Source organism: Manis pentadactyla, chromosome 16 (assembly GCF_030020395.1).
Source record: "Manis pentadactyla isolate mManPen7 chromosome 16, mManPen7.hap1, whole genome shotgun sequence".
Lineage (NCBI taxonomy): Eukaryota > Metazoa > Chordata > Mammalia > Pholidota > Manidae > Manis > Manis pentadactyla.
Genome location: NC_080034.1, coordinates 27,680,757 through 27,708,215, shown reverse-complemented (window position 1 = coordinate 27,708,215; position 27,459 = coordinate 27,680,757). Strand labels below are relative to the sequence as shown.

Here is a 27,459-nt window from a genome sequence, read left to right as displayed (position 1 = left end):
ATGGGTTGTGAGTAGCACCAAGGAGGTTCAGGGACCTGGTTTGTCTGTGAAATTCTGGGGCTGTTGTCTGGTCGGGTAAAACGAAAGTTGTTCCTGAAGCAGTTACAGACAAGGTCCAGGCTTTTCCCACCCCTACCACTGTGGCAGTATCACAAGAGTTTTTGGGTCTTTTGGGCTACTGGAGAGTGTTTATCCTGCACTTGGCACAAATTCTGAAGCCCTTATACCGGTTGGTACGGACGAGCATCAGGTGGGACTGGGGAGACATGTGCAGCTGCTTTTACTGCTGCCAAGCGGGTAGTCAAGGCCGTACGGGCCTTGAATGTAATGGACTCATCAAGGCCCTGTGAGCTAGATGTTCATGTAACCAAGATGGTTATGGATGGGGTCTTTGGCAGCAGCTTGAACAGACATGCCAACCTATTGGATTCTGGTCACAACTATGGAAAGGAGCAGAGGTTCGGTACACTTTGATAGAGAAGCAACTGGCTGTTGCTTGCTGGCTACAGAGCCCATTGCTGGAACAGCTCTGACCAAGGTAATAACCACCTATGCCATTGCGGGGTGAGTGCAAGACTGGACCCAAAAGCCACAGAGTGGCGTGGCAGACACCTACACTGGCCAAGTGGGGTGCATAGTTAAAAGCAGCTCAACGCCCTCTCTCCTAGCCCCTTAAGTGGCTAACTCCAATGCTTATTGGGGCCAGTGACCTATACCAGTGGAAAGTAGGAAGAACTTCTAAGCCATTGGTAGCCGAGACTCCTTATCAGGAGGGAAAAGCCCCTATACCTGAAGATGCTTGGTACACAGACGGCTCCAGTCATGGGCAATCCCCAAAATGGAGGGCTGTGGCTTTCTATCCTAAGACCGAGACAATATGGATGGAGGATGGAGAGGGAAAGAGCAGCCAATGGGCTGAGTTGTGGGCAGTATGGCTCATGATCACTCAGGACCCTTCCCCCATAGTTGTCTGCACTGACAGCTGGGGCGGTCTATCTGGGCTTGACCCTGTGGCTACCAACATGGTATCGTGCCAACCGGATGGTTGGTCACCAGCCCCTTTGGGGCCAAATGTGGCAAGACCTATGGGCCTCTCATCAGACTGAGACTGTCACGGTATATCATGTGACTGGCCATTTGCCTTTGGCATCCCCAGGGAATGATGAAGCAGACACATTGGCCCAGGTGCGCTGGCTAGAAGGAAAGCCTGCATCTGATGTGGCCCAGTGGCTACACCAGTGTTAGTTGCACAAGGGGCAAACGACAATGTGGGCTATAGCCCGTAGGTGGGGCTTACCATTGACCTTTGAAGAAGTCAGCAGAGCCTGGAAGGAGTGCCTGTGTGCTCTAAGAGGGACTTACATCAAGTCCCACAGCAACATGGGACAATAGTAAGGGGGCCAATACCCCTTGCCAGGTGGCAAATAGACTATATTGGGCTTCTGCCCATATCAGAAGGTTATTGGTATGCCATGACTTGTGTAGACATGGCTATTGGACTATTGGTTGCTTTTTCTGCATGTCGTACAGCTCAGCAAATCACCAAGAGGGGCCTGGACATCTCTTTGCAGCCTATGGCTGGCTGCAGGTGATTGAGAGTGATCAAAGCACCCACTTTACTGGGCATACATTACAAGAATAGGTGCAACAATTAGGAATAAAGTGGAAATTTCATATACCATATAATTCTACCAGGGCAAGCATGATAGAGAGGTACAATGGTTTGTTGAAATCTGGCCTGAAGTTGGACACCAATAGTCTGTGGGGTTGGTCAGGTTGCCTATGGACAATGCTGCGGCATTTGAATGAGAAGCCATGTAAAGGAGCTTTGAGCCCTGTGAATACACTCACACACCTTGCTGCCTCCCCTATACAACTGTATGTGCAAACCAAAGAAGAGTTATTAAAGCCAGGATATGGCCAGCAGAGCAACATCCTGCTGCCAGCCCCTACTATGTTAAGCCCTGGAGACACTGTTGAATGGACCTGGCCCTGGACATTTCAACACATGGACCAGTGATGGCTGGCCCTTCCGGAACCTTGGGGGGAAGGCCTGGAAGCAGGCCTCCTGTTGAGACAGGGACCAGCTTACATGCAAGGAAACCCCCTACCAAAACTCTGTTGAACTTTAAGCTCTAGAGTCATTCTTCAGTGAGATCAGTTAATATTCCCCAGATAAAGAAGAGTAGCACATGTTTTTATTATGCTAATCATTTGTAATCATGTGTAAGATTCACTTTAGCATGCTAAAGGCACAGGCCTGTGTGCTGTCTTTCCTCCTTCAGATCTGATAAAGTGACTTTGCAAACTGGGCAACTAATTTAGCAAGTAAGCCCAGGCATAAACAACATAGTAAAAGGCAGGAAGGATTCCACCTTAATGATAAGATTGCATTTTAACAACCAGGAAGTTTAACAAGTAAGATTCTTAACTTACTCTTTAGCAAACAGACAATACCTCAGCCCACCTTGGGAGCTGGGCAGGGCCTTTTGATAATGCTCCCAGACCAAGACGCTGGTATCCCAGAGAGAAATCAAGGCAGGAAATTCCTTACGTTAAGTTAATTTTTAATATTCAGGAACCACTGAACAAGTCCACACCCCTAAGCTTTTTTCCATGTTCCCAAATATCCTCAGCTGCCTATAAAACCCCTAGACAATGCACCACCAAGGACTCTCTTGTCCCCTCCTGGTGTGAGCCTGGAGCTCTATTCTCTCACTATCTCTAAATAAAAGCCTCTCCCTGGCTCTACCTTGACCGTTTGCTAAGTTCATTCTTCGACTCGCAAAGAAGAACCCCAGCATCACTGTGTATTCCTGGAATAACAGCTGAATGGTTCCCAAAGGTCATGGTAGTATATCCAAAACGTCCAGGAGGTAAGAGCATCTTGTGGGGAAGTTTTGTTTTATCTTTATGGCCAGTGCATGTACCTCCTGTAGCCCTATATATTGACCCATCTGTAACTCCCAAAGGGACGGGGTGAAAGTCTGGTATACTAGACCAGGACGAGATCCCATTCCTGCCACTGTTTTATCACAGGACCACTCTCTTGCCTGCATCCTACCTGATGGATAGGATTTGCCTGTGCTGGTGTCATAAAAACGTGAGTCTTACTGCTCTTAAGGTTATTTTCTCCTACAGTCCTTGTGGCCTGAATGCGCCCCCTGGCTGCAGCTGCCGCATGATGATTGCTCTGAACCCTCAGTTACTGTCTGCTATGGACTTAATCTGCATAAGACTTTGAACCTAGCTGAATCCTCAGGCTTGAGGATTGTCATGACTTTATTGTTATGTCATTAGTCTGGCCACAGTGCTCCAGTTTTCTCGCCCAGGGACCACTGCGGAAGAAGGGGAACGAGTAGATTGTAAGGTGAGATTTCTGGAGGGGTGGCCTGTGGATAAAATGGTAACATTTACAGAATATCTCTCCTCGCTTCGGCTCATTTGCATATCCTCAGGGTGGAGAGAATTTCATCTCCATGTCAGTGGGTAATTACCTGGACAACTGAGGGCGTGTCTGAACCTGAGGGGTTTAGGGGAGGGCCCTGCCTTGCTTGCTGGCTTCCCGAGCAGAGGAGGGTGGGCCCTGGACAGCAGTTTGTAAGCGATAGACGGGTTTTAAACTTTATTTCTCCCTTTGACTAATTTCGATTTTTAGAGGTATTTTGCCCCGGGATTTCCTCTTCCTGGACTTACACACATGATTACAAATGATTAGCATAATAACGTGCTACTCTTCTTTATCTGGGGAATATTAACCGAGCTCACTGAAGAATGACTCTAGAGCTTAATGTTTAACTGGAGAGTTTTGGTAGGGGGTTTCCTTGCATGTAGTTACATTGCTCTGACTGCAAATATCCTGCCTTGCTTTTTCCAGAGGCCCTCACCACTCTGACTATGCCCATGGTCTGTGTCTCACTATGGGGGCAAGAGGGGAAGCAGGAACACCTGTTAGGATGTTGTTGCCCAGGAGGGAGGTGATGGATAGGATTGCAGCAGTGGAGACAAGAAGTGGTCGGATGCAGGCTATATATGGACAGAGAGCCATGTATGCTGACGGATGGGATGCAGGGAGAGAGGAAAACGACAAACTTCTAAGTGTGTGACCGGAGTAACTGGGTGGGTGGTGATTGCCATTCACTGACGTGGGAGAGCCTGGGGTGGGGAAGGCGCAGGTCTGTGGAAGGGAAATCAAGAGTTTGCTTTGGATGTACTAAGTTTAGACATCTAAGGGAGCTGTCTCTCGGTGTTGGATAGAAAAGTCCAGTGCAGAGGCAAGATCAGGGCTGTAGCTATAGATTTGGGTGTCACCAGTACATTGGTGGTGCTGGATGAGAGAAGACCACCTTGGAGGAGTGGGATGGAGAAGAGGGAGGAGGGTCAGGTCCTGGGCTGCATCCTGGGCAGCTGGAAGAGGAGACCCCTGCAGAGACCTTGAGAAAGCAGTTGGGGTCAGGAGAAAACTGGGGAAGAGTGTAGTTACACCCAAGAGACAAGAAAAGATGACGTTCAAGGAAGAGGGAATGGCCAGTTATATCACATGCTGCTGAGCGTTGAGCAAGGTGAGGGAACATCCAACCAATAGATTGGGCAAAACGGGAGAAGTTTCAGTGGGATGGGGAAGGGAAGCCCAATTGGAGTGAGTGAGAAGGGAAAGGAAGGTGAAGAGACAGGAAATGTAAAAAGCCTGGAGGGATTTTGCAGGGAAGAGAAGCAGGAAAAAAAGGCTGGAAGGGGCTATGGGCTTTCTAGAGAGTAGGTAAAAACTAACTTTATTGTCAGCAGACTGCACCACAAGGAAATTCTTTAGGCTGAATGGAAGTACTGCTAGATAGGAAATTGAGTCTTTAGACAAATGAACACTGGAAATGATAACTGTGGATAAATATAAAAAGCTATCTTTTTTCCTTAATTTATTTCAAAGACATTTAACTGTTTAAAGCAAAGGAATTTTGTAATAGTTGTATTTATTGCTCCTATCCTTTATGTTATGTGCTATATATGATTATAACACGAGGGATGGGAGTAGTCAGTGGAACTATACAGTTGGAAAATTCTTATAATTCACATTAAGTGGTATAATGTTTAATCTATGTTGACAAGAGAAGTCAAGGATATATATTGAAATCCCTAGAGCAGCAGTTCTTAAAATGTGGTACAAAGACTTTGGGGGTCCCCAAAACCCACTCAGGAGGTCTACGGGGTTCTCCTTTTTCCAACTGCGTGTATTTGTAAGGATGCATTTTCTTCACCTTTGCCAACCAAAGCAACATATGACAACAAATTAAATGCATAAGTAGATGTGAGAATCCATCTGTTTTTTATTAATCCAGACGTTGAGATTTGCAAAAATATAAAACAGTATCTCTCACTTTTGAAAAAAATATTTTTATAAAAACATATTGTTTATGAACACATGTAGTGGTTTTATTTATTTTCATTAAAAATAAATATTTAAACAATTTTCTATTTAATTTCATATATGTGTGTGGGGGGTGCATTTGTCTTCCACATGAAAGTTCTTTGGGAACCTTCAGTACTTTTTAGGAGTCTAAAGGGGTCCTGAAACCAAAATGCTTGAACTTAGCTGCTGTGGAGCAAACTCAAAAATAATGCAATGAGCAGTACTATTTATAATAGCCAAATGGTAGAAATAATCCACATGTCCACCAGCAGAAGAATGGATAAAATGTATATACATAAGATGGAAAATTACTCAGCCTTAGAAAGTAATGAGGTGTTTACAATACATGCTACAATGTGAATGATCCTTAAAAACACGCTAATTGAAAGAAGCCAAACACAAAAGCCACATACACATGAATCCATGTATATGCAATGTCCAGAATAGGTAAATCCAAAGGGACATTGTAGATTGGTGGTAGCCAGGCATCGGGTGGGAGAATAGGGAGCAACTGCTTAATGGGTATGGAGTTTTATTTTGGGAAGATGGAAATGTTTTAGAACTAGATAGAAGGAGTGGCTGCACAACATTGTGAATGTACTAGATGCCACTGAATTGAACATTTTGAAATGGTTAATTTTATGTTATAGAAGTTTCACCTAAAAAAATAACAGGACAAAGTATAGTTAAAAAGCCAATAGAGAAGTTAAAATGAAATCAAAAAATTATTTAGTTAACTCAGAAGATCGGAAAGGAGGAACAGAGGAACGAAAAACATGGGGCAAACAGAAAACAAATAGCAGGATGGTGGACCTAATTCCAGCCACACCAAGAATTACATTATCCTGTGACCCAGCAGTTCCTCTCCAGATGTTTAACCAAAAGCAGTGAAAAAACATGTTTTCAAAAAGACTTGTGCATGGTTGCTCATAACAACTTCGCCTGTAACAGCCAAGAACTTGAAACAGTACAGGTGTTCATCAACAGAACTGTGGTACATTGACTTGAGGAAATATACTTAGCAATGTAAAACAAAGTATTGATATACACAACATGGATGAATCTCAAAAACTTGCCAAGTGAAAGAAGCCTTACCTGGAAGAACACATAATGAATTATGCCATTTTTATAAAGTTGTAGAACAGGGAAAACAACTAATCTATTATTTTAATCTCGATTCTTTAAAAAGTGGTTGCCTCTGGAAGGTGAGGCAGGGATGGACTTAGGAAGGACTTGAGGGAACTTTCTGGGGTGATGGAAATATTCTTTCCTTTTCAGAACTGGGTTACACTGCTGTATGCATTTGTCAAAACATTTCACAGTATGTAATTTTTCAAACTTTTTTTGATTTAAAAAACACCTGTAACAAAATTTACCATCTTAACGGTTTTTATGTGTACAGCTCAGTAATTTTAAGTATATTCATTCACATTGTTGTGCAACCATCACCACCATCCATCTTCAGAATCCTTCATCTTAAAACAAACTCTGTGCCCACTAAACAATAATTCCCCATTCTACCTATTTCCTCAAGCCCCTGGCAACCCCTATTCTACTTTCCACTGCTATGATTTTGACTAAGTATCACATAGAAGTAGAATCACACAGTCTTTGTCTTTTTGTGATTGGGTTATTCACTTAGCATAATGTTCTCAAGGATCATCCATGTTGCAGCATGTCAGAATTTCCTTTTTTAAGGCAGAGTAGTATTCCATTGCATGGAAATACCACATTTTGCTTATCCATTCATCTGCCAATGGACACTTGGTTCCACATTTTAGCTATTGTGACTAATGCTGCTGAGAACATGGGTGTACAAATATCTCTCTGTGACCCTGCTTTTGGGTATGTGGAATTGCTGGATCATCTGGTAATTCTATTTTTAATTTTGTGAGGAACCACTATGCTGTTTTCCACAATGACTGCATCATTTTACATTCCCACCAACAGTGCAACCAGGATTCCCATATCCTTGTCAACACTTGGTATTTTCTTTCTTTCTTTTCTTTTTTTCTGATAATAGCTATCCTGGTGGGTATGAGGGATGACCACATTATGTAATTACAAAAAAATGGAGTACCTTATGGATTTGTGTGTCATCCTTGTGCAGGAGCTCTGCTAATCTCTGTATCATTCTTATTTTAGTATATGTGCTACCCAAGTGAACACACTATATAATTTTTACACAAAAAATCCCCAAAACAAACATGTAAGAAGAGTTTAACTATTTTTGATAACAAGAGTAAAGAGTGGGAAATGCTTTTAAAAACCCTGAAAATATATACAGTCTAGTTGATGACATGCATGCTGAAGTGTTTAGGGATGAAGTGTTCTGATGTTTACAATTGACTTTGAAATGCACCCAAAATAGGATATATTGATTGACGGATGAAATCGATGTGTGATCAGGTTATAAGGCAGATACAGGAAACTGTTAATGATTGTAGAATCTAGGTTGTGGGTGTACGAGTGCTTACTGTATGGTTCTTTCAACTTTGTGTTTGAAATTTTCATAATCTGTTTTTTGGGAAAATTATCTTTGTCTTGGAGAAGTTTTTCTCTAAAGGACTGAGATTCCTATAGTAAGTGTAGGAGGATCTGTCCAGCAATGAAGAGGCCTCAGGAGAAAACTTTACAGAACTGGCCTGGCACTAGGACCCTGGAGGTGTTGGGGGTTGTCGGGGACAGAGTAAAAGGGATCACACGATCCAGGTAGGGAGAGTGGAAAGAGGAGGGCAATTAAAATTCATCTTGGAATGGCCATCTGGAATGAACCTGTCTGGACAGGAGGATGACAGATATTACTGTTTTTCCTGTTTAGGCATTTAAAGCTACAGAGAGTCAAGGTAGCAATGGCAGCTAGTGGAAGTCATCTGGCCACTGGGGAAGGATTTCCAAATGGTATGATGGTATCAGGGCTCATGGGTTGGTTCTCAGAATTTAAAATCCAGTAACTAAAATATCTGAGTGCCCTGTATGTGCCCAGGTCATGCTAGCCCATATTGCAAACAAAAGGAGATTACTACACAAACTAGAATGCTGAGACATGGAATTGCCAAGTGATTCAGATGCTTGGAGCAGATGGTCCTTGCATTCGCTGTCCTGTGGCACAAGAAACAAATGTCTTCAGAAGTCTCCTTGGTGAGCAGAGCAATGCAACAAGGGAAGTGAGTGGGATGAAGGTTTAGTGGCTGACATAGCTGATGCCAGGTGGCCAGGTGCATGCCTGCAAATCCAACTGGATTGTTCACCCTGGCTGGACTTAGCACACTCTCTCCTGATGGGGCTGGAGACATACTGTCACATTCTTGACTCTTGGTCTTCTGTCTAGAGTCTATGACAGGTTTTTTTCTTCACATGACACAACGGACTAGGTTGTGACATCTTACTTAAGTCGATTATCCCACAGGTATTTTCATGACTTCTTAACCACTTCTTTGCACCTATTACTCATGTAGCAAGAGTCAGAGGTACTTAAAATGATCCATGGTTGGTGGGTGGGAAGTGCTTAGAAAGTAGAAACGGTGACTGTGGAGATAAAAAGCCAGTTGAGTACCCAGACTGTTTGACCCTTTTCAGAGGTTATTGTCTCTATGGGTTCAGTTTGGATTATAATCCTGTGAGTTTTTCATGCCTCCTGCTTACCCTTCCCACTTGGAACCTGGAACCTTGATGTACCTGGAATGTTTGATACCTTGGAGAGTGGCATTTTTCTGTATGCCCTGTATACTACATCTTGGGTCTGAGCTAAAGCAAGGATTCAATTATCACTGATGTTGAGTCTGGTGGGATTTTCTCTCATCATGTCAGCTGCAGTCCCAGCAGAGCAGTCTTTACTGATTGGCAGATAGAAAATTGTACATCACACCTTGATTAGGTATTGTAGGTGTTTGTCAAAACTTATGTCAAACATCTCATGGTGTGTAATTAAAAAAAGCTAAACCAGTATTGACTCTAGTTGATGATATATGCATGCTGAACTGTTTAGGGGTGAAGCATTCTGACATTTGCAACTTGCTGTGAAATGCATCAGAAATAGGGTGAACTTAGAGGTATTCATTTGGGCAGGTAACCAAAGACTCAAAATTTGTAGGTTACCTGTTAATGAAACACCATCACTTGTTCACTGATTTTGAAAATGTAGTACTTATTAAATTTTTTTCTAATTTCAGAAGAAGTGTGCATGTATTGTAAACAAGCTGAAGATTGAGCAGCTTCATTTAAGCGTGGTTGTGAATGGTGGGCTTGTGTTGTGTGGGAAACCACCTTCCATTTGTGGGCCTCAGTTGCCACCATGCATGAGGGTAGGGAGGAGGTGGTGAGATGTATGGAGGGCGTGTCCTTGAGCCGAGCCCTGTTGCCTGCTTGGAGGTGCTGGACCAGCAAATGATGCTCGTTGGTAGAAGTGTCTGAGCAGCTTTCCTAAGGTCTGCGCAATTAGGATTCTGTTCTCTTATTAGAACTGACCAAGGCCAGGGGTCCTGTGCAGTGTTTTGTTTTTTTCTTGAGGGAATCTGGAATAAAGAAATTCTGTATATAATGCTATGGAAAGTTTCCCAAAAGTGAAAAGAATAGTGTGAGTGTATATTACAACTGTGTACAAAGGGATGGAAAAACATACTCCTATTTGCTTGTACAGCTCTGGAAGGGATACCTGAGAAATAACAGCAGTTTCTGTTGGGATGGGGTGGAGGCTGGGCCTGGCCAGATGGCAGATATACTGGGAGAAAGGCCTTATATATATATTTTATAGTTTTTGATTTTGCAAGCTATGTAAATGAATTTCCTATTCAAGAATAAATAAATAAAATATTAAGAGTGTACATAAAATAACATGAGACAATGTTCTCCAGTTTCTTGGAGCATATAAAAATGGGAAATTTGAAGGCTTTGGCACTCCCTGATTAATCAAAATTTCAGCTGCAAAGACCAGCACTACGCTAAGAGAGGCAGAGACTTTGTGTCTTGGTAAATGTGCATATGCCATCAAGATACATTATTTCAATGTTGGATTCATTTCTCTTGGTTTTGGTTTTGTTTTGTTTTCTGCTTCTTTATTTATCTCACAGGTAAGTTTGTCTTCACATCCTTCCCCTTTCAAAAAGATACTGGGGCAGAGCCCTGCCTCTATGTGGGATCTGGGGATGCAAAATAGTTTTGTCTTCTACAACACATCCTACCAAGGCAGGTATCATGTGGTGGCTGTGGCTCCTGGGAATCGAATCAGCTCTCTTGCTAGAGTATCTGACTTCCCTGCTGCTTCCTTTGTTCTTGTTGGATGAGCTTTTAGGGATGGGGACAGTCACTCTGGCTTTGGTCTAGAGACGTGATGTGAAGCCCTTCTGCAGTTAAGTATTTAATAAATCAGAAAAAAGACTTCCATTATTCCTTCCTGAAATGGGCCTTGGTCTGTCTTAAGGATGTCTGGAGAATGGAAAAGTGAATACAGAATTAGGAATCCTAACATTAATGCAATTTTCGTTTGCTATCAGCTTACTCAATTATCTTTGAGATGCTATTAAAAATGCATGCAGGATGTGAGTGAGCTTGAACATATCAAAATTCAAGTTGGTGCCAATTTACATCGGCACTCCATTTCCCTGACCCTGTGGCTTCCAGCTGCTTCAGCCATCTGGGATATAGCCCAGAGCATGCATGTGCGGGAAAAGGGGCTCTGAGCCGTGGAAGTGCTGCCATAAAGCCCAAAAACTCAGTTCAAAGGGGGGGTCTTTCCAATTCTCACGCTGGGCTTGTGGAATCAGTAACTTATATTAATAACAATATTAGCTCTCCCTTGCTGTGCACTTACTGTGTGCCAGGTAACATGCTTTATTTGTAATAAGTTATTTAATCCTCACAACATCACAATGAGGTAAGTTACTGTATTTATTCCCATTTTTGGGGTATATTTATTAATTTTTTTATTACAGTATCATTGATATACAATCTTATGAAGGTTTCACATGAGCAACACTGTCGTTTCAACATTCACCCATATTATCAAGTCCTCCCCATCCCCCCATTGCAATCACTGTCCATCAGCGTAGTAAGATGCTATAGAGTCATAACTTGTCTTCTCTATGCTGTACTGCCTTCTCCAGTGACCTACCTATATTATGATTGCTAATTATAGTCCCCCTTAATCCCCTTCTCCCTCCCTCCCTCCCCTCCCATCCTCCCCAACCCTTTGGTAACCTAGTCCCTTCTTGGAGTCTGTCTGCTGCTGTTTTGTTCCTTCAGTTTTGCTTTGTTATACTCCACAAATAAGAGAAATCATTTGGCACTTGTCTTTCTCCACCTGGCTTATTTCACTGAGCATAATACCCTCCAGCTCCATCCATGTTGTTGCAAATGGTAGGATTTGTTTTCTTTTTATGGCTGAATAATATTCCATTGTGTATATGTACCACATCTTCTTTATTCATTCATCCACTGATGGACACTTAGGTTGCTTCCATTTCTTGGCTATTGTAAATAGTGCTGCGATAAACATAGGGATGCATATGTCTTTTTGAAATGGGGCTCCTGTATTCTTAGGGTAAATTCCTAGGAGTGGAATTCCTGGATTAAACAGTATTCCTATTTTGAGCATTTTGAGGAACCTCCATACTGCTTCCCACAATGGCTGAACTAGTTTACATTCCCACCAGTAGTGTAGGGGGGTTCCCCTTTGTCCGCATCCTTGCCAGCATTTGTTGTTCCTTTTCTTCTGGATGTGGGCCATCCTAACTGCTGTGAGGTGATATATCATCGCAGTTTTAATTTACATTGCCCTGATGATTAGTGATGTGGAGCATCTTTTCATGTGCCTGTTGGCCATCTGAATTTCTTCTTTGGAGAAGTGTCTGTTCAGATCCTCTGTCCATTTTTTAATTGGGTTATTTGTTTTTTGGGTGTTGAGGCATGTGAGTTCTTTATATATTTTGGATGTTAAACCCTTATCGAATAAGTCATTTATGAATATATTCTCCCATATTGTAGGATGTCTTTTTGTTCTACTGATGGTGTCCTTTGCAGTACGGAAGCTTTTAAGTTTGATGTAGTCCCACTTGTTCATTTTTTATTTTGTTTCCCTTGCCTGAGGAGATGTGTCCAGGAAAACGTTGCTCATGTTTATATTCAAGAGATTTTTGCTTATGTTTTCTTCTAAGACTTTTATGGTTTCATGACTTACATTCAGGTCTTTGATCCATTTCAAGTTTACTTTTGTGGGGAGTTAGACAATAATCCAGTTTCATTCTCTTACATGAAGATGCCCAGTTTTGCCAACACCATTTGTTGGAGAGGCTGTCTTTTCCCCATTATTATATTCATGGCTCCTTTATCATACATTAGTTGGCCATATACATGTGGGTTTATATGTGGGCCCTTTATTCTGTTCCATTGATCTATGGGTCTGTTCTTGTGCCAGTACCAAATTGTTTTGATTACTGTGGCTTATTTAGGGTTTTTTATGTACAGTATCATGCCATCTGCAAACAGTGACAGTTTAACTTCTTCCTTACCAATCTGGATGCCTTTTATATCTTTGTGTTGTCTGATTGTGTGGCTAGGATCCCCAGCACTATGTTGAATAAAAGTGGTGAGAGTGGGCATCCTTGTCTTGTTCCTGATCTTAGAGAAAAAGCTTTCAGATTTTCACTGTTAAGTATGATGTTGGCTGTGGGTTTGTCATGTATAGCCTTTATTATGTTGAGATTCTTACCGTTTATACCCATTTTGTTGAGAGTTTTTTATCATGAATGTATGTTGAATTTTGTCAAATGCTTTTTCAGCATCTGTTGAGATGATCATGTGATTTTTGTCCTTTTTGTTGATGTGGTGGATGATGTTGACTGATTTTCAAATATTCTACCATCCTTGAATCCCTGGAATAAATCCTACTTGGTCATGATGGAAGATCTTTTTGATGTATTTTTGAGTTTGGTTTGCTACTATTTTGTTGAGTATTTTTGCATCTATGTTCATCAGGGATATGGGTCTGTAATTTTCTTTTTTTGTGTTGTCTTTGCCTGGTTCTGGTATTAGAGTGATGCTGGCCTCATAGAATGAGTTTGGAAAACTTTTTGGAGGATGGGTATTAGGTCTTCTTTAAATGTTTGATAAAATTCAGCAATGAAGCCATCTGGACTAGGAGTTTTGTTCTTTGGTAGTTTTTTGATTACCAATTTGATTTCATTGCTGGTAATTGGTCTGTTCAGATTTTCTGTTTCTTCCTGGGTCAGTCTTGGAAGGTTGAATTTTCTAGAAAGTTGTCCATTTCTTCTAGGTTATCCAATTTATTGGCATATAATTTTTCATAGTGTTCTCTAATAATTCTTTGTATTTCCATGGTGTCTGTAGTGATTTTTCCTTTTTCATTTCTGAGTCTGTTTATGTGTGTACACTCTCTTTTTCTTCCTAAGTCTGGCTAGTGGTTTGTCTATTTGTTTTTTTTCTCAAAGAACCAGTTCCTGGTTTCATTGATTCTTTTGATTGTTTTATTCTTCTTGATATTATTTATTTCTGCTCTGATCTTTATTATGTCTTTCCTTCTACTGACTTTGGGCTCATTTGTTCTTTTTCTAGTTTCAATAATTGTGAGTTTAAACTGTTCATTTGGGCTTGTTCTTCTTTCTTGATGTAAGCCTGTATTTGCGATATTCTTTCCTCTTAGAACTACCTTTGCTGCATCCCACAGGTTTTGGGCTGTTGAGTTGTTATCATTTGTCTCCATATATTGCTTGATCTCTGCTTTAATTTGGTCATTGATTCATTGATTATTTAGGAGCGTTTTGTTAAACCTCCATGTGTTTTTGGGCTTTTTTGTTTTCTTTGCATAATTTATTTCTAGTTTCATACCTTTGTGGTCTGAGAAGCTGGTTGGCACAATTTCAGTCTTTCTAATTTACTGAGGCTCTTTTTGTGGTCTAGTTTGTGATCTATTCTGGAAAACATTCCATGTGCTCTTGTGAAGAATGTGTATCCTGTTGCTTTTGAGTGTAATGTTCTGTAGACATCTATTAGGTCCATGTGTTTTAATGCATTGTTCAGTGCCTCTGTCTCCTTACTTATTTTCTGTCTAGTTGATCTGTCTTTTAGTGTGAATGGTGTGTTGAAGTCTCCTAATATGAGTGTGTTGCATTCTATTTTCCCTTGTAATTCTGTTAGTATTTGTTTCATACGTTTAATTGCTCCCTTATTAGGTGCATAGATATTGACAATGGTTGTATCCTCTTGTTGGACTGACCCCTTTATCATTATGTAATGTCCTTCTTTGTCTCCTGTTACTTTCTTTGTTTTGAAATCTATTTTTTGTGATATAAGTACTGCTACTCCTGCTTTTTTCTCCCTATTATTTGCATAAAATATCTTTTTCCATCCCTTTACTTTTAGTCTGTGTATGTCTTTGGGTTTAAAGTGAGTCTCCTGTAGGCAGCATATAGGTGGGTCTTGTTTTTTTAATCCATTCTTCAACTCTGTGCTTTTTGATTGGTGCATCATTCCATTTACATTTATTATTGATAGATATATACTTATTGCCATTGTAGGCTTTAGATTTATGGTTACCAAAGGTTCAAGGATAGCTTCCTTACTATCTAACAGTCTTGTCTTAACTTGCCTATTACTCTATTTCGAACACAATCTAAAGGTTATTTTTTTTCTCCCCTTCTTCTTCTTCTTCCTCCACTTTTTATATATTAGGTGTCATATTCTGTACTTTTTGTGTGTTCCTTGACTAACTTTATGAGTAGTTGATTTAATTTTGTGTTTTCTTAGTAATTAACTGATCTACGTCCTTTGCTGTGGTTTTATTTTCTCTGGTGACAGCTATTTAGCCTTGGGAGAACTTCCATCTAGAACAGTCCCTTTAAGATACACGATAGAGACAGTTTGTGGGTGGTGAATTACCTCAACTTTTGCTGTCTGGAAATTGTTTAATCCCTATTTCAAATTTAAATGATAATATTACCAGTAGAGTATTCTTGGTTGTAGTCTCTTCTGTTTCATTACATTAAAGATATCATACCACTCCCTTCTGGCCTGTAAGGTTTCTGTTGAGAAGCCTGATGTTAGCCTGATGGGGTTTCCCTCATAAGTGATCTTTTCTCTCTATCTGGCTGCTTTCAGTGCTCTCTCCTTGTTCTTGATCTTTGACATTTTATTTATTATATGTCTTGGTGTTGTCTTCCTAGGGTTCCTTGTGTTGGGAGATCTCTGCACTTTCATGACCTGAGTGACTATTTCCTTTCCCAGATTGGGGAAGTTTTCAGCAATTATTTCCTCAAAGAGACTTTCTACCCCTTTCTCTCTCTTCTTCTTCTGTTACCCCTATAATGTGAATATTGTTCTGTTTGGATATGTCACATAAGTCTCTTATTCTTTCATTCCTAGAGATTCTTTTTTCTCTCTGTGCCTCAGCTTCTTTGTTTTCCTGTTCTGTAATTTCTATTTCATTTACTGTCTCCTCTACCTCATCTAATCTACTTTTAAATCCCTCCTTTTTATGTTTCATTTCAGATACAATATTTTTCAATATTTCTGTCTCTTTGTTGAAGTCCTCCCTGAGATCTTGAATACTTTTCTGTAGCTCCATAGCATGTTTATGACTTTTATTTTGAAATATTTATCAAGAAGACTGGTGATTTCAGTTTCACTGAACCCTCTTTCTAGCGTTTTTTCCTGTAGTTTTGTTTGGACCAAATTCCTTGGTCATTTCATTTTTTTAGTGTTTCCTGTGGAATAATAACTTTGTGTAGGTGGTGCGCTCTAGTTCCCAGAAGCTCTACTCTGTGGAGCTGCTGAGCACTTGAGGTAATGGCAGGGGTCACAGGCGAGTGGAACCAGCACCTCCTGGGAGGAAAGAGCTCAGCTGGGAGGGTTTCCTGCCTTCCCAGCTGTAACATCTGCCTCCACTGGCAGGCCCAATGAGCCGAGTGTGCAGGGAGGAGCCTTTGTGCTATGCCCCTGTAGTTACTATGGGTGGGGCCATCCTCCAGCTGGCCTCGCACAATGGCAGGGGTGGCAGGTGAATGGCCCTGGTGCCTGCCAAGAGGAAGGGGTGGCAGGCTGCCTTTGGCTCTGAGGGGTCTCAGGGCTGTGTTGCCAGCCAGAGGGGTGGAGTGTCTGAAGTTCCTGAGACTTCCCAACCTGCTGGCCTGAGTGCACTGGGAAGGTTTTGTCCACCTGTTCTTTCCCCTGAACAGCGAGCTCTGTGTAATCTTTGCCCCTTTAGCACCCCTCTTGCTACTGGGAAGTCCTTCAAACTGCCCATCTTTCTTTTGTCCCGGGGGGGCCAGCTGTGCATACCTGTTTTCCACAAGCAGCTGGAATCTCAGTCTCTCCGAGTATTCTGCCCATCTTTGCTTTCCCACTAATCTCCAGAGCACCATGTAATGTGGTTTGTGCTCCAGGGTCAGATCTCCAGGGCTGGGTGTTCAGCAGTCCTGGGCTTCTACTCCCTCCCTGCTCCATTTCTCTTCTTTCCACTTGTGGGCTGGGGTTAGGGGGAGGGCTTGGATTGGGGCTTTGCTACTTTACCCTTTTCTATGAGATCTTCTCTTTTTCCCCAGATGTGGGCACTCTGTTCTGCAGTCTTCGGGTCATTTTTTTCAGGATTAGTTATATCCCTGTATTTCCTTGTTTTATGTGATTTTGCGAGGGGGTTTCTGCCTCACTTCTCATACCACCATCTTTTTTCCAAGTCTATTTATTCCATTTTACAGATGAAGAAACTGAGAGAAGTTAAGTGACTTGCTTAGGGACATGCAGACAGTGAGTGGTAGAGATGGACTTTGAACCCAGGTAGCATGGCTCCTGAGCTTCTCTTATAACCATCTCTGTTCACTCCCATCTGATTGTGTGTGTGTATGTGTGTGTGTGTGTGTGTGTGTGTGAGTGCATTTAACACTTAATTCTAAAAAGCTTGGGTATTTGGCTTTCCAACTCAGCAGATTAGGAATGGGGCCACTAGAAGCAAGCATACTTTACAACTTCAAGAGACAGAATGACAGCCCAGTGGTGATTGAAGAGATACGGAACCTGTAAACTCAAGCAGTCCTGGGGCCTCGCTAGGAGTTAGTCCTGCACACGTCAGTTGTCTTTGTAGGAGCCACTAAAATACAGCATAGAACCATGATTCAGATTTTAAAAGATGGCTGTAGTAGATACTAAACTGTCCCCAAGGTTAAATTTCCCCTTCTTTCTCTTAGTAATAGAACCCCCAACTTTTCCACAGACTGCAGCTGTGTTTCTTTTACTGAAAGGCGTGGCTGTGTGGCTAAGTTTGGCTCCTGGAATAGGAGCAGAAGTGAGTGAGCTCTTGTGACTTTTCCTCTCCATGGGCTGGGACGTGGTCTTGGGGGTTGGAGTGGTCAGAAAGGAAACACCCAGGATAGCAGCAAAGGATGAAAAGAGCTTGAATCCTGACCCTGTGGTGTCACTGTGGACGCCCTGGACTATTTGTTTCTGCCTCGTTGCATGTAAGAGGAAGAAGCTGTCTAATTTAAGCCATTTTAAATCTGTCTTAAAACAGCCACACTCACAAAGCCAGTGAACACACCCAGGAAATCAAGGAAAGGTTACGTTATGTTTGCTGTTCTGTTAACAAGTCAAGGAAATATTCAAAGCATCTTAGAAAGTTCCATAACAAGCTTTGAGGCCCAATAGGGGCAACTTTAATTACTTGGAAACATCTCTGGACATTTTCTAAATGCTGGCAGAAAAAGGAGTATCTTCTATATGGTTGCTGTAATACGGAGAGGTTGTCAGTTCACTTCAGGTCTATATATATTTATGGAAGGCTGCTATATGCCTGGCAAGGCCAATGGAGTCCTTGCTATCAGGGAGCTCACAGTCAGGGTTCGGGGATGCAGGGGCACAGACATATGAGTGCATAGATATAAAAAATGATCAACAATGTGGCATATACCCAACCCTAACTTGGGGCACCAGAGAAGGCTCTTCAGAAGGACAACCAGGCAGAGTCGTAAGGCTGAGCAGAAGCTTTGCAGGCTAATGGTCTAGCTCTTGGTAGTGATGTTTTCCCTAAAGAAAGAAGTACACTTGTGTTTTATGGCAGCTGGAGCTGAAAAAGCCATTCAGAGGCTTCTCCGCCTTGAGAAATGTGACCCAGAGAACTTGTATCTTGAATTTCTTTTCCTTCTGGTTCCAAGCTCCTCCCATCCACGGGACTGTTTGCAGCAAACTTCAGGGTGACCAGTGTGCCCTCTTGGGATGTGAGTAAGCGTATCTTACCTAGTGTATGTTACCCAGGAATCATCAGAAGGGTTTGGCTAATAGTGTCTTTCTTTCCATCTTTGTAGCCAGGAGCCTCGGGAATTAAAGCAGTGCTCACAGAAGCATGAGCTGGCTCACTCCCATGTTCATCCTCAGTGGCAGGCTGATGGATAATGGGCAAATTATGTAACCTAGTTGTCAGTTCTGTGGATGATGATATTACCCTTTCCTAAGCAGGGGACTTTAGGGAATGATAAATTGAAGGTATTAGATGGCACTTGGCAGACTGAGAAAGTCAGTAATTAATTACTTTGGAGCAGCCTTGCAGAAATATTGATGCCTGAGAGACATTTGACATTTTCTTTTCCCCAGACAGTATTAACTCAGGAAAAGAGTCCAGCTTATGGTAGTTGGGATAAGAGGGGTGACTGCAGAACACAAAGGAGAAGCAAGAAAAGGTAGAGTAGGCCGCTCATGAGAACTGTCTTTCCCTGAATTGTGGTTCGAGGCTGGTCTCACCTCAAACTTTTTGCTTACCTCTCTAGTTGCCAAAGTTCAGAGCCCTAAGTCAAAGCCAAAATCTAGCAGTATATGGTCAGGTCATGGACTTTTAAAAAATCAGCTATGATTTTATTTTAAGGAAAAACATTTTCTTTCACACACACACATACACATACAATGCATATATGTATGTACACACACACACATATATATATTTAATTTGCCTTTAAAAAAGATTTATCACATTTGTTTTTCAGGCAAAACTTTATGAACAGATAAAAAAAACATACTAAAACTGGAATAAATAAAATACCAAGATGAAAAGCCCTTGACTTTTGCTGAAATGAAATTTCAATTATAAATGACAAGGTTGCATTCATCCTGAATGAGTTAACATTGTCCTCTTTGATAGAACAGATGAATAGATGGAGCAGTAGCTATTTGGCATGCTGCTCAAAGTACTTGAATTTTAATCTAACCTCTCCCTGCAAAAAAAGAAATGTAAGATTGCTTCCTCCTGTCCTTAGGAGAGAGCATGACATGAAGCATTGTCAGCTAGGCCCGTGCCCTGGGCGCTGCATCTCCCTTCATTCTCCGTCCCCTTTCCTTCACAACACTTATTTCTCTCTTTCATATTTGTTTCTCTGCCATTTTAGAACTTGTCATTGAGTCTAACATAGGTGCAGAAAGGTGCATTTAGGTGAACTGCTAGATGGATTTTCCAGAGGATATGGAATTTAAAAAATTAACATTTTTATTATAAAATATATGTAACATAACACCATTTTAGCCATTTTAAATGTAAAATTCAGTGACATTAAGTACAACTACAAGGTTGTGCAACCATCACCACCATCCATCTCCAGCATTTTTTCATCATTCCAAACTGAAACTCTACCCATGAAACAACTCCTCATCCCCCTTCCCCAAGCCCTGGTTAACCATATTCTACTTTCTGTCTCTCTGAATCTGACTACTACAGGGAGTCTCCTATATGGCCGTGGACTGTTGATATGCAGTGGACTGGCTGTGGCCTTGAGACCGGACACCACGTGTCTCTCATTTCTTTTCTTTTGATGTAAGTTTATTAATGGCTAGCTGTGCGATTATAGTCTCCAGCCAGCAATGGTACCTTGAAGACTGTTCTCATGGATTTTTCTCTTACTTGCTGTCATTGGTGTGAAAAATTGCTATGCAGCTAATGTGTCTGTGTCAGACCATGGGCTCCAGTGTGAGTAATAGAGCTGCCACTTTACTGCTAACTTCTCTTGCCCATCACAGTAATGAGTGGAGTCCTTCCTCCTAAGTGGATTTGGTTAAGTGCTCAGTGGTGGTATGAATGCCATTTCTTAGAGGAAATCGAAGCCACGTTTGAAGGCTGCTGCTTCCCACAGTGATGATTTCTGAAATTTTCTTCATCTGCTCTGAAAGACTTGCTTCCTAAATATGAAGCTTTTGTATCCAAGAGTGCCTGTTTAAAAGAAAACTGTGTTAAGTATGCAATTCTGCCTCTGTCCTGCCCTGACCTCCTTCCCTAAATCTGAATCCTGTTTACCTGAGCAAGGAACATCGGGAATTTTTAAAGGCCAGTTTTATTTGGGAGCAGGGTTTAGAGTGTTTCTGGAAAATGAACACATGGAAGAGGAGTTTGAAAAGAGTGAAGTGTGTTGGGAGAACACACATATACCTCATTCCAGGGCATGAAAGTCATGAGCACATTTGGTTTGGAGGAGGCAGCAGTCCTGCAGCCAATGTCTTGCTGTCCCTAAAGCCTCTTAGAATGAGCCAGCGAGCAGTCCAGGCATCAGAAAAATAGACCACAATTTTTTTGCAGGGGATGGAGAAGACAGAAGAAAAGACGTTTTTCTCTCCACTTGTAAAGTAACAAGGACCAATAGTCTCCTTACCCCATGGGTGTTTTGGAGGAACTGTTGAGGATGGATGAACTTCACTGGATTAAGTTATTGTTGTCAACTCATCACACCCTCCCTGTATTAGAACGATACATCCATACCCTGGGCATGTGACCATATTATTCCCCCACTGGTGTGAATGGAGTATGTGTCCTCACTTCAGTGGTTTTGGGTGTTCCCACGTAGCTTGCTTTGTCCAAAAGAATATGGGTGGAAGTGCCAGGGTGCCAGTTCACTTAACCTTCTTGTTTTATACTATTTGATATGAGAATAACATGCCAGGGGAGCTGCAGATCTTGGGAGAATGAGACAAATGCCAGGGAGCAAACCTGAATTTAAGCTGCACCCTGGAGCCAGGCTGACTGGCGGCCTGTAGTGAATTGATGTTAGCTGACCTCTGGACTCATGAGTGATTAAAAATGCAGGCTTGTTGTAGGTCACTGAGTTTTGGGGAAGTTTGTTACAGAGCATTATTGTGGCAATAGCTGACTAATACAAAGAACAAAATGCAGAAGTAGAAAGTAAAAGGGTATGTGAAGTAGATGGTTGATGATGAGTAAGGAAGGAAGTGATGAGCATAGAGCAAGTAGGGAAGAGCCTCCAAGAAGACAAACAAGGTGGAGATGAGAGGAAAGGAATACCGCAGCTGCAGCTCCATTGGAGCTGGATGGGGGGGCAGGACATGATATGCCAACAGAGCAATAATGGGAAAGTGGGGCATGTGAGATCTAAGGACAGAGCTCTGCTGAATGGGTACTGGCACCACTGAGTGGGATGCTTCAACTTGAAGCACAGGGAACCAGCCCCCCAAAGGGCGGAAGCCTGGTGTGAGCTGGGCTCTGTAAGAACTTGTGTCCTTGGGGAAATTACTTAACCTCCCCAGGCTGAGATTTGGAAATAATGGAAATAATAATAGTACCTACCCTATAGGATTGTCCTGAGGAGGAAGTGAGAGTAAGCATCTGACACAATGCCTGGCACAGAGTAAAACCCCCCATAAATTAATATGAATAACTGTGCTACTAGTTTTTCACAAGAACTGATATCTGGTGTTCAGTAAGAAATCGACATATCTTGTGTTGCTGAGCCTAGGTATTTAGTAGAGAGGTAGGAGACCCACCAAGTGGATTAACACCCGACCGAGTCCTGAGCTCCCATCGCCAGTGCTCTGAGAGGAAAGCAGCCCTCCTGCCTTCTGTTATCTTCTTCCTCAGCCCACAACAGCCAATCTGCTGGCTTCCTTTTTCCTTTTTCTCTTTTCCTCTGGGAAGTCTGTTTATTCTTATGCCGTAGGGGGTAAAAAGCTAGAGGAGGACCCGAAGGGGCAGATGGCGGAGCTCAGCAGGACGCCCCATCTGATGCAGCTTGGGCTGTGCGCAGTAGTATTTTCTAGCTGGCTCTCCTGCCATGAGCTGGTGACCCGTCTGTCCCATCTATGGTTTGTAAAATCGATCAGGTGATCTTTATCACAACTTCAGCGGGGGTATTTTTAGCCAGTCTGGTCTCTAAACACTACCTTGCATTTACTTTCCTAATATACTGTGTTTGTTTGCTCCTGTTCTGTTTTGCACCCTCCTTTTCCAGGGGAGAATTTCCCAGATCAGTGGGCTCCCTGCCCAGCCATTTTTACATTTTTTCTTAAGAGTTCTGCCCTGGGAATGTTCTTTGTCCCTGGTCCTGGTTCAACACCTGAGTGGGGATCAAAAAGGATTTCACAGCCTTCCTCACAGAGCACGATGAGGTGAGCAGGGTCAGGGGGATGACCTATCCCTTCCCCCCAAAGGCCTCTAGCTCTTCAACAAGTTGTAAAACTTAAAATCCCTTCTTTTGTTTTCTCTCCTTGCTCATGTCCCAAGAACGTGGGCAAGTGCTGCTCAGTTCCTCTTGCATCAGATGTGAGTTTATCCTTCATTATTTTAGAAATCAGCCCTAGAAGGAAATGCTCTTAGTAGAAGTTCACACTTATTGGCTCCTTACCATGTGCTTGCCATTCTAAGTCCTCTAGGTTTATTTATTCATTAACCCTCTCAACTGCCTTGTGAGGTGGGTACTGTTATTCCCCTTTGCAGACGAGGAAACTGAGTTTCACCGAGGCTGAGTGACTTGCCGAGGGGTGCACAGCTAGTAAGCAAAAGTGGCAAGATCTGCTCTCAGGGAATGCAGCTCTGAAGACTGCCCGTCTACCCGTTATGCCATAGTGCTCATCTCTACAGTCTTTACTGGCTTCAAGGCCACCACAGTATTCATTTACTGGAAAAGTGACAAATATTCAGCACTGTTCAGAGAATTAGCAGTCTCTTAATAGGCCCTAGGAAGAGCTTGGTCCTCCATTGCTGAATGTTCTCTCTAGAATGTGGGTTATTTAATGCCTCTTTGTCCCCAAATTTGAGCCCCAGGACCTATTCCAGGCAACAGGAAAGATTCATTCATCTTCCTATTATTATGCCAACGTCTCCATACTTTCAGTCTGGTTGAAGCCAAGTTAACCACGTCTAGCCACCCCTCTTTCCTCTCTAGCTCACACAGAAACTAACGTACAATTAGATCTGTTTTCCGAGATCTGGTGTTGTCGGGCTGCAGGTCTTGGAGTACCTTTGCCTCCCTTTGTTCGATTGGCTTTCTATATCCCATCAGTCCCCTCTGGTCTGGCCCCTGCTGGAGAGAGGGCCTTTCCTACGGGCCTTTTCATCTCATCAGACTAATCCATCTGGAGTATTAGGGTTCTAGCAAGACAGGCATGGTGCCCTCAAGCTGGGGAACCGCAGAGTGAGTAATAAAGGGACTATTCACAAAGGTGTGGGTGGGGTTTAGAAAAATCAACAAGGGATGTGGGGAGTCACTTCTACCCCTGGGCCTGAGGGTCTAGGGAAGGGCAGTTGCTGGCCCCCAGGGAGAGCTGTGTGGAGAGGGCTCTGGACAGGCACTGTGGCCCTAGGGAGAGGGGCACAGACAACTGACTCCCAGCAGGGAAGGAGCTGGAGGAGTGAGTACACTGACTTCTTTCTTCCCTCCCTCCCTCCCCACTCTTTCCAGTGTCTCCCAAGGGAGCTGGGGGATAGATAGGTCCATACAGGCAGCCTCCTGGGCACAGAGCAGGGTGGGAACCATGGGGAGTGGACCTGGAAGGGCAGAGGGAGGATATGAGGATACATAACATACACCCCTTTTGCCTCATGTTTCTTCCGCTGAGGCTCTGCAGTGACTCCCCATTCCATACTGGGGCAAGCCTGACACCCAGGGAATTCCACAACCCCCTCAAATCCAGTTCCTTCCAGATCTGCAGAGAACAGGCAGGCATTCACATACACTGGTATTCTTACTCTGTGCATCTGTCTTATATATTAGTATGCTACATAGTTTTAAAATCTTCATCATTTATTTATGTTACTCTGATATCCAAGCCAATGGGATCTTTGGGCTTCTGGGGACAAGCATCACCCTGGGGCCCTCCTGGGCAGTCTGGTAGCCTGTGATGGGAGTGGTGAGAGCCTGGCTGGTACTGAGATGCCAATGGACCCTCTAGTGCTGAGGATATGTACTGAGAAGGCTGCTCCAGTGGAGAAAGCCCTGACTCTTCATCTAGGGAGCCTGGGTTTAAGTTCCAACTTTGCCAGTTGCTAATTGGATTAGTACTTAGTCCTTCCAAGTGTGTCTTTGCTCATCTGTAATGGGGGGGGATTCTAATAGTATTTTACTATTCTAACAATTAAATGAGGTAATGAATGCAAAGATCTTGGCCTATCATAGGCACTCAGTTGGGGAATTGGGTGTTATACTCACCTTTGCATCCCTGCCCCCAGCACAGTGTCTGGCACATAGGAGGTACTTGGTAACTGTTCTTGATCTGAACTGATGGTGAGGCCCTTTGAGGACTGGGAGCTGGTGGTGGTAGTGGGTTCTGAGGTAGCTAATGCTCCCTCTCCCTCATCTTTTGGCAGGACCCCTTGCCTACCACTGGTTTTTGAAGGTGATGGTGCATCAGTAATCCAGCCCATTTTCCCAGTGCCCACTTTGTATGAGGCCCCAAGAAGCTTCAGCTTTAAGGCAGTGGTAGAGAATCTCCCGGCACATTTTATTTCCCATGTCCTGGTTTACACTGCCCTCTGGTGTTTGCCAATGGAACAGGCATGTTAAGTGAGGGTTTGTGGTGACTTTTTCTTGACACTGGGGACCAGAGGCCCCCTACTTGGGCAGTTTGCTGTGCTGTTGGGGAAGAAGTAAGTGTTTAAGATTCCCCTACCTAATTTAGCTTGCAACTTTTGAGGTTTACCAAACACAAGGGGATTTTTACCAATGTCCCTGACCACTCAGCCCTCAAGTAATGTCATCTTTCTAGGCTCAAATTTCTCTCGGTGGCAGGCACTTTGTGTTCTGCCAAGACCCAAGAGAAACTGGGTAGAATTTATTTGATACTGTTTCCCCTCTCCAGTCTAGTTTCTTCTAAGTCCCTGGGCACCTAATTTTTAGCGCTGTCCCATCTGCTCTCAAGGGTCTGGGGTGGCAGGAGGCATCCCAGCTCATTAGAATGGACCCTCCCTAACCTGTGCCTGCAACATCCTGCCCCAGCCACCTGCTTCCACCACCCTGCCTCCTGTCTGTTGTCCCTTCTCAAAGCCCAGTTCTCAGTCAGAGAACCGAAGTGGGGCCCTGCAGGCCAGAGGGGGTCAATGGGATCTAAAGACCAGCCTGCCTTCTTCTGACCTTGCCACGGAACCAGCTAGAAGCCTATGCTTTTTACATTTAGGCTGAATCATGAAATTACTGATATGCAACTTTTTTGATACATAAAAACAGCAATTTCATATGTTTCAATGCAATACATAGGCATGTAAACCTTGTACGTACTAGTGGTGGTCCTGTAGTCCCAGGTTCCCTGCCAGCTAATTCAGACCCCCACTCAGGGCTCAGCAAGGATCCCATACTGTAGAGCTGCAAGGAGGGCCCTAAAGCTCAGAGACAAGGTCGAGTTGACCTCAGGGGCCCTGGACCGGCCCCACTGTAGCATCAGGTCCTTCTGCTCCCATACAGGCTCTGCGGTGACCTCCAGGCCAGCCTTGGTTTGGGGTGTACAGCCACCAGCGCCAAGCCCTCTGGCAAGCCCTTCTTGCTAACAGGTGCTCGCCCTCTGGGCTATACCGGCAGGGTTTTCTGGGAGCTTCAGGAGGCCTCGGGCTTCTGGATGCATCCAGCACCCCCACCCTCACCTCTGCTGCCCAACCCTGGCTGCCTGGGTTGCTGGGCCGGGAGGCTTCCAGAACTAACCCCTGGTGAGTTGGAGCTCCGCCGCTCAGAGAACCCCTTAGGTGGCTCCGGTGCTCTGCTAAACCTTGGAGCCTTTCGCAGGAGGCATATAAAACTTGCCCAGGGGATGAAGGCAAAGTGGCTGGGGAGGTTTTGAAGCTGCAGAGTAAATGGAAGGCTTATGAAAGCAGTTCCCGGGCCTCATGGAAGATGAGAGAGTTTCTGCTCTGGGATTCACCCACCTCCCTGCAATCTCAGGGCCAGCAGGTAGTTCTTCATGCCTTGGAATCTGGTGGTGCAGTTTCCTGGTCTCTTAGGGATCTGGTCTCTTTCCTTCTGGGAGAATGCAAATAGGACAGGAGGGTCTCAGCTCAGGCCATTTTAACATCCATCCATCCATTTAGTCACTCATTAAGCAACTGGTCATTAAGCACCTGTATATGCCAGGCCCTGCACTAGATGCTTGATATATAGCCTAGCAGTGAACAAAACAGGCAAAAATCTCCTTTCTCCAGGACTGCAGCATCTTGGGTCAAGCCATTAATAACTATGCTGGTACCCATCTAACGTTTCTATTACAAAGTTGTTACCTCTTCTACCATAGGATAATTAAACAGATAAAATGTTTTTTTTAAATTTTAATAAAGGAATTGCCCAGGATATAATGTTCAATTTAAAAAAACCTGATAGAAAGTTTTATATGTAGTTTAGTTCCAATTATGTTAACATAGATGTGCATAGAAAAAGGACAGGATGGAAATAGCCCCTATATAGTCCTATAGTGGTGTGGCAGGTTGTATTTTCTACAAGATCCCCCATCCCCCAGGCTCTTCCTACTGTATGACCTTGATTCTCCCATGGAGAGATGTGGTGGCAGTTCCCTCTCCCTGCATCTGTGACTACAGAGGTCCTACAGCCTCAGCCTGGTCTTCCTGGGAAGCTCCTACTGGGAACTCAGATGCCACATTGTGAGGAAGCACATAGGAAAACCATTTATAGGTGATTTGCCCAAAGTCCCAGCTAAGACCAACACAAGTCACCAGACTTATGAATAAGAAAGCTCCAGCCACCTTCTGACTGCCACCACATGAGAGATGCCAAGCATAAGTAGCCTCGATCAGCCCAGGCAGCCCCCAGAATCAGGAGATAATACAGTTGTTGCTTAAAGTCAGAGTTTGGGGT

The 27,459-nt window shown here is 43.3% G+C and overlaps 1 protein-coding gene and 1 non-coding gene across 2 annotated transcripts in view; one reads left to right on the top strand and one right to left on the bottom strand.

The window, feature by feature from the left end:
- SPATS1 (spermatogenesis associated serine rich 1) overlaps positions 1–27,459 on the top strand; it is a 68,468-nt gene that overhangs the window by 8,080 nt on the left and 32,929 nt on the right. The gene's annotated exons all lie outside the window — the stretch shown is intronic.
- LOC118933303 (U6 spliceosomal RNA) lies at positions 7,470–7,573 on the bottom strand. The gene has a single exon (XR_005033072.1). It is a non-coding gene; the product is annotated as a U6 spliceosomal RNA (small nuclear RNA).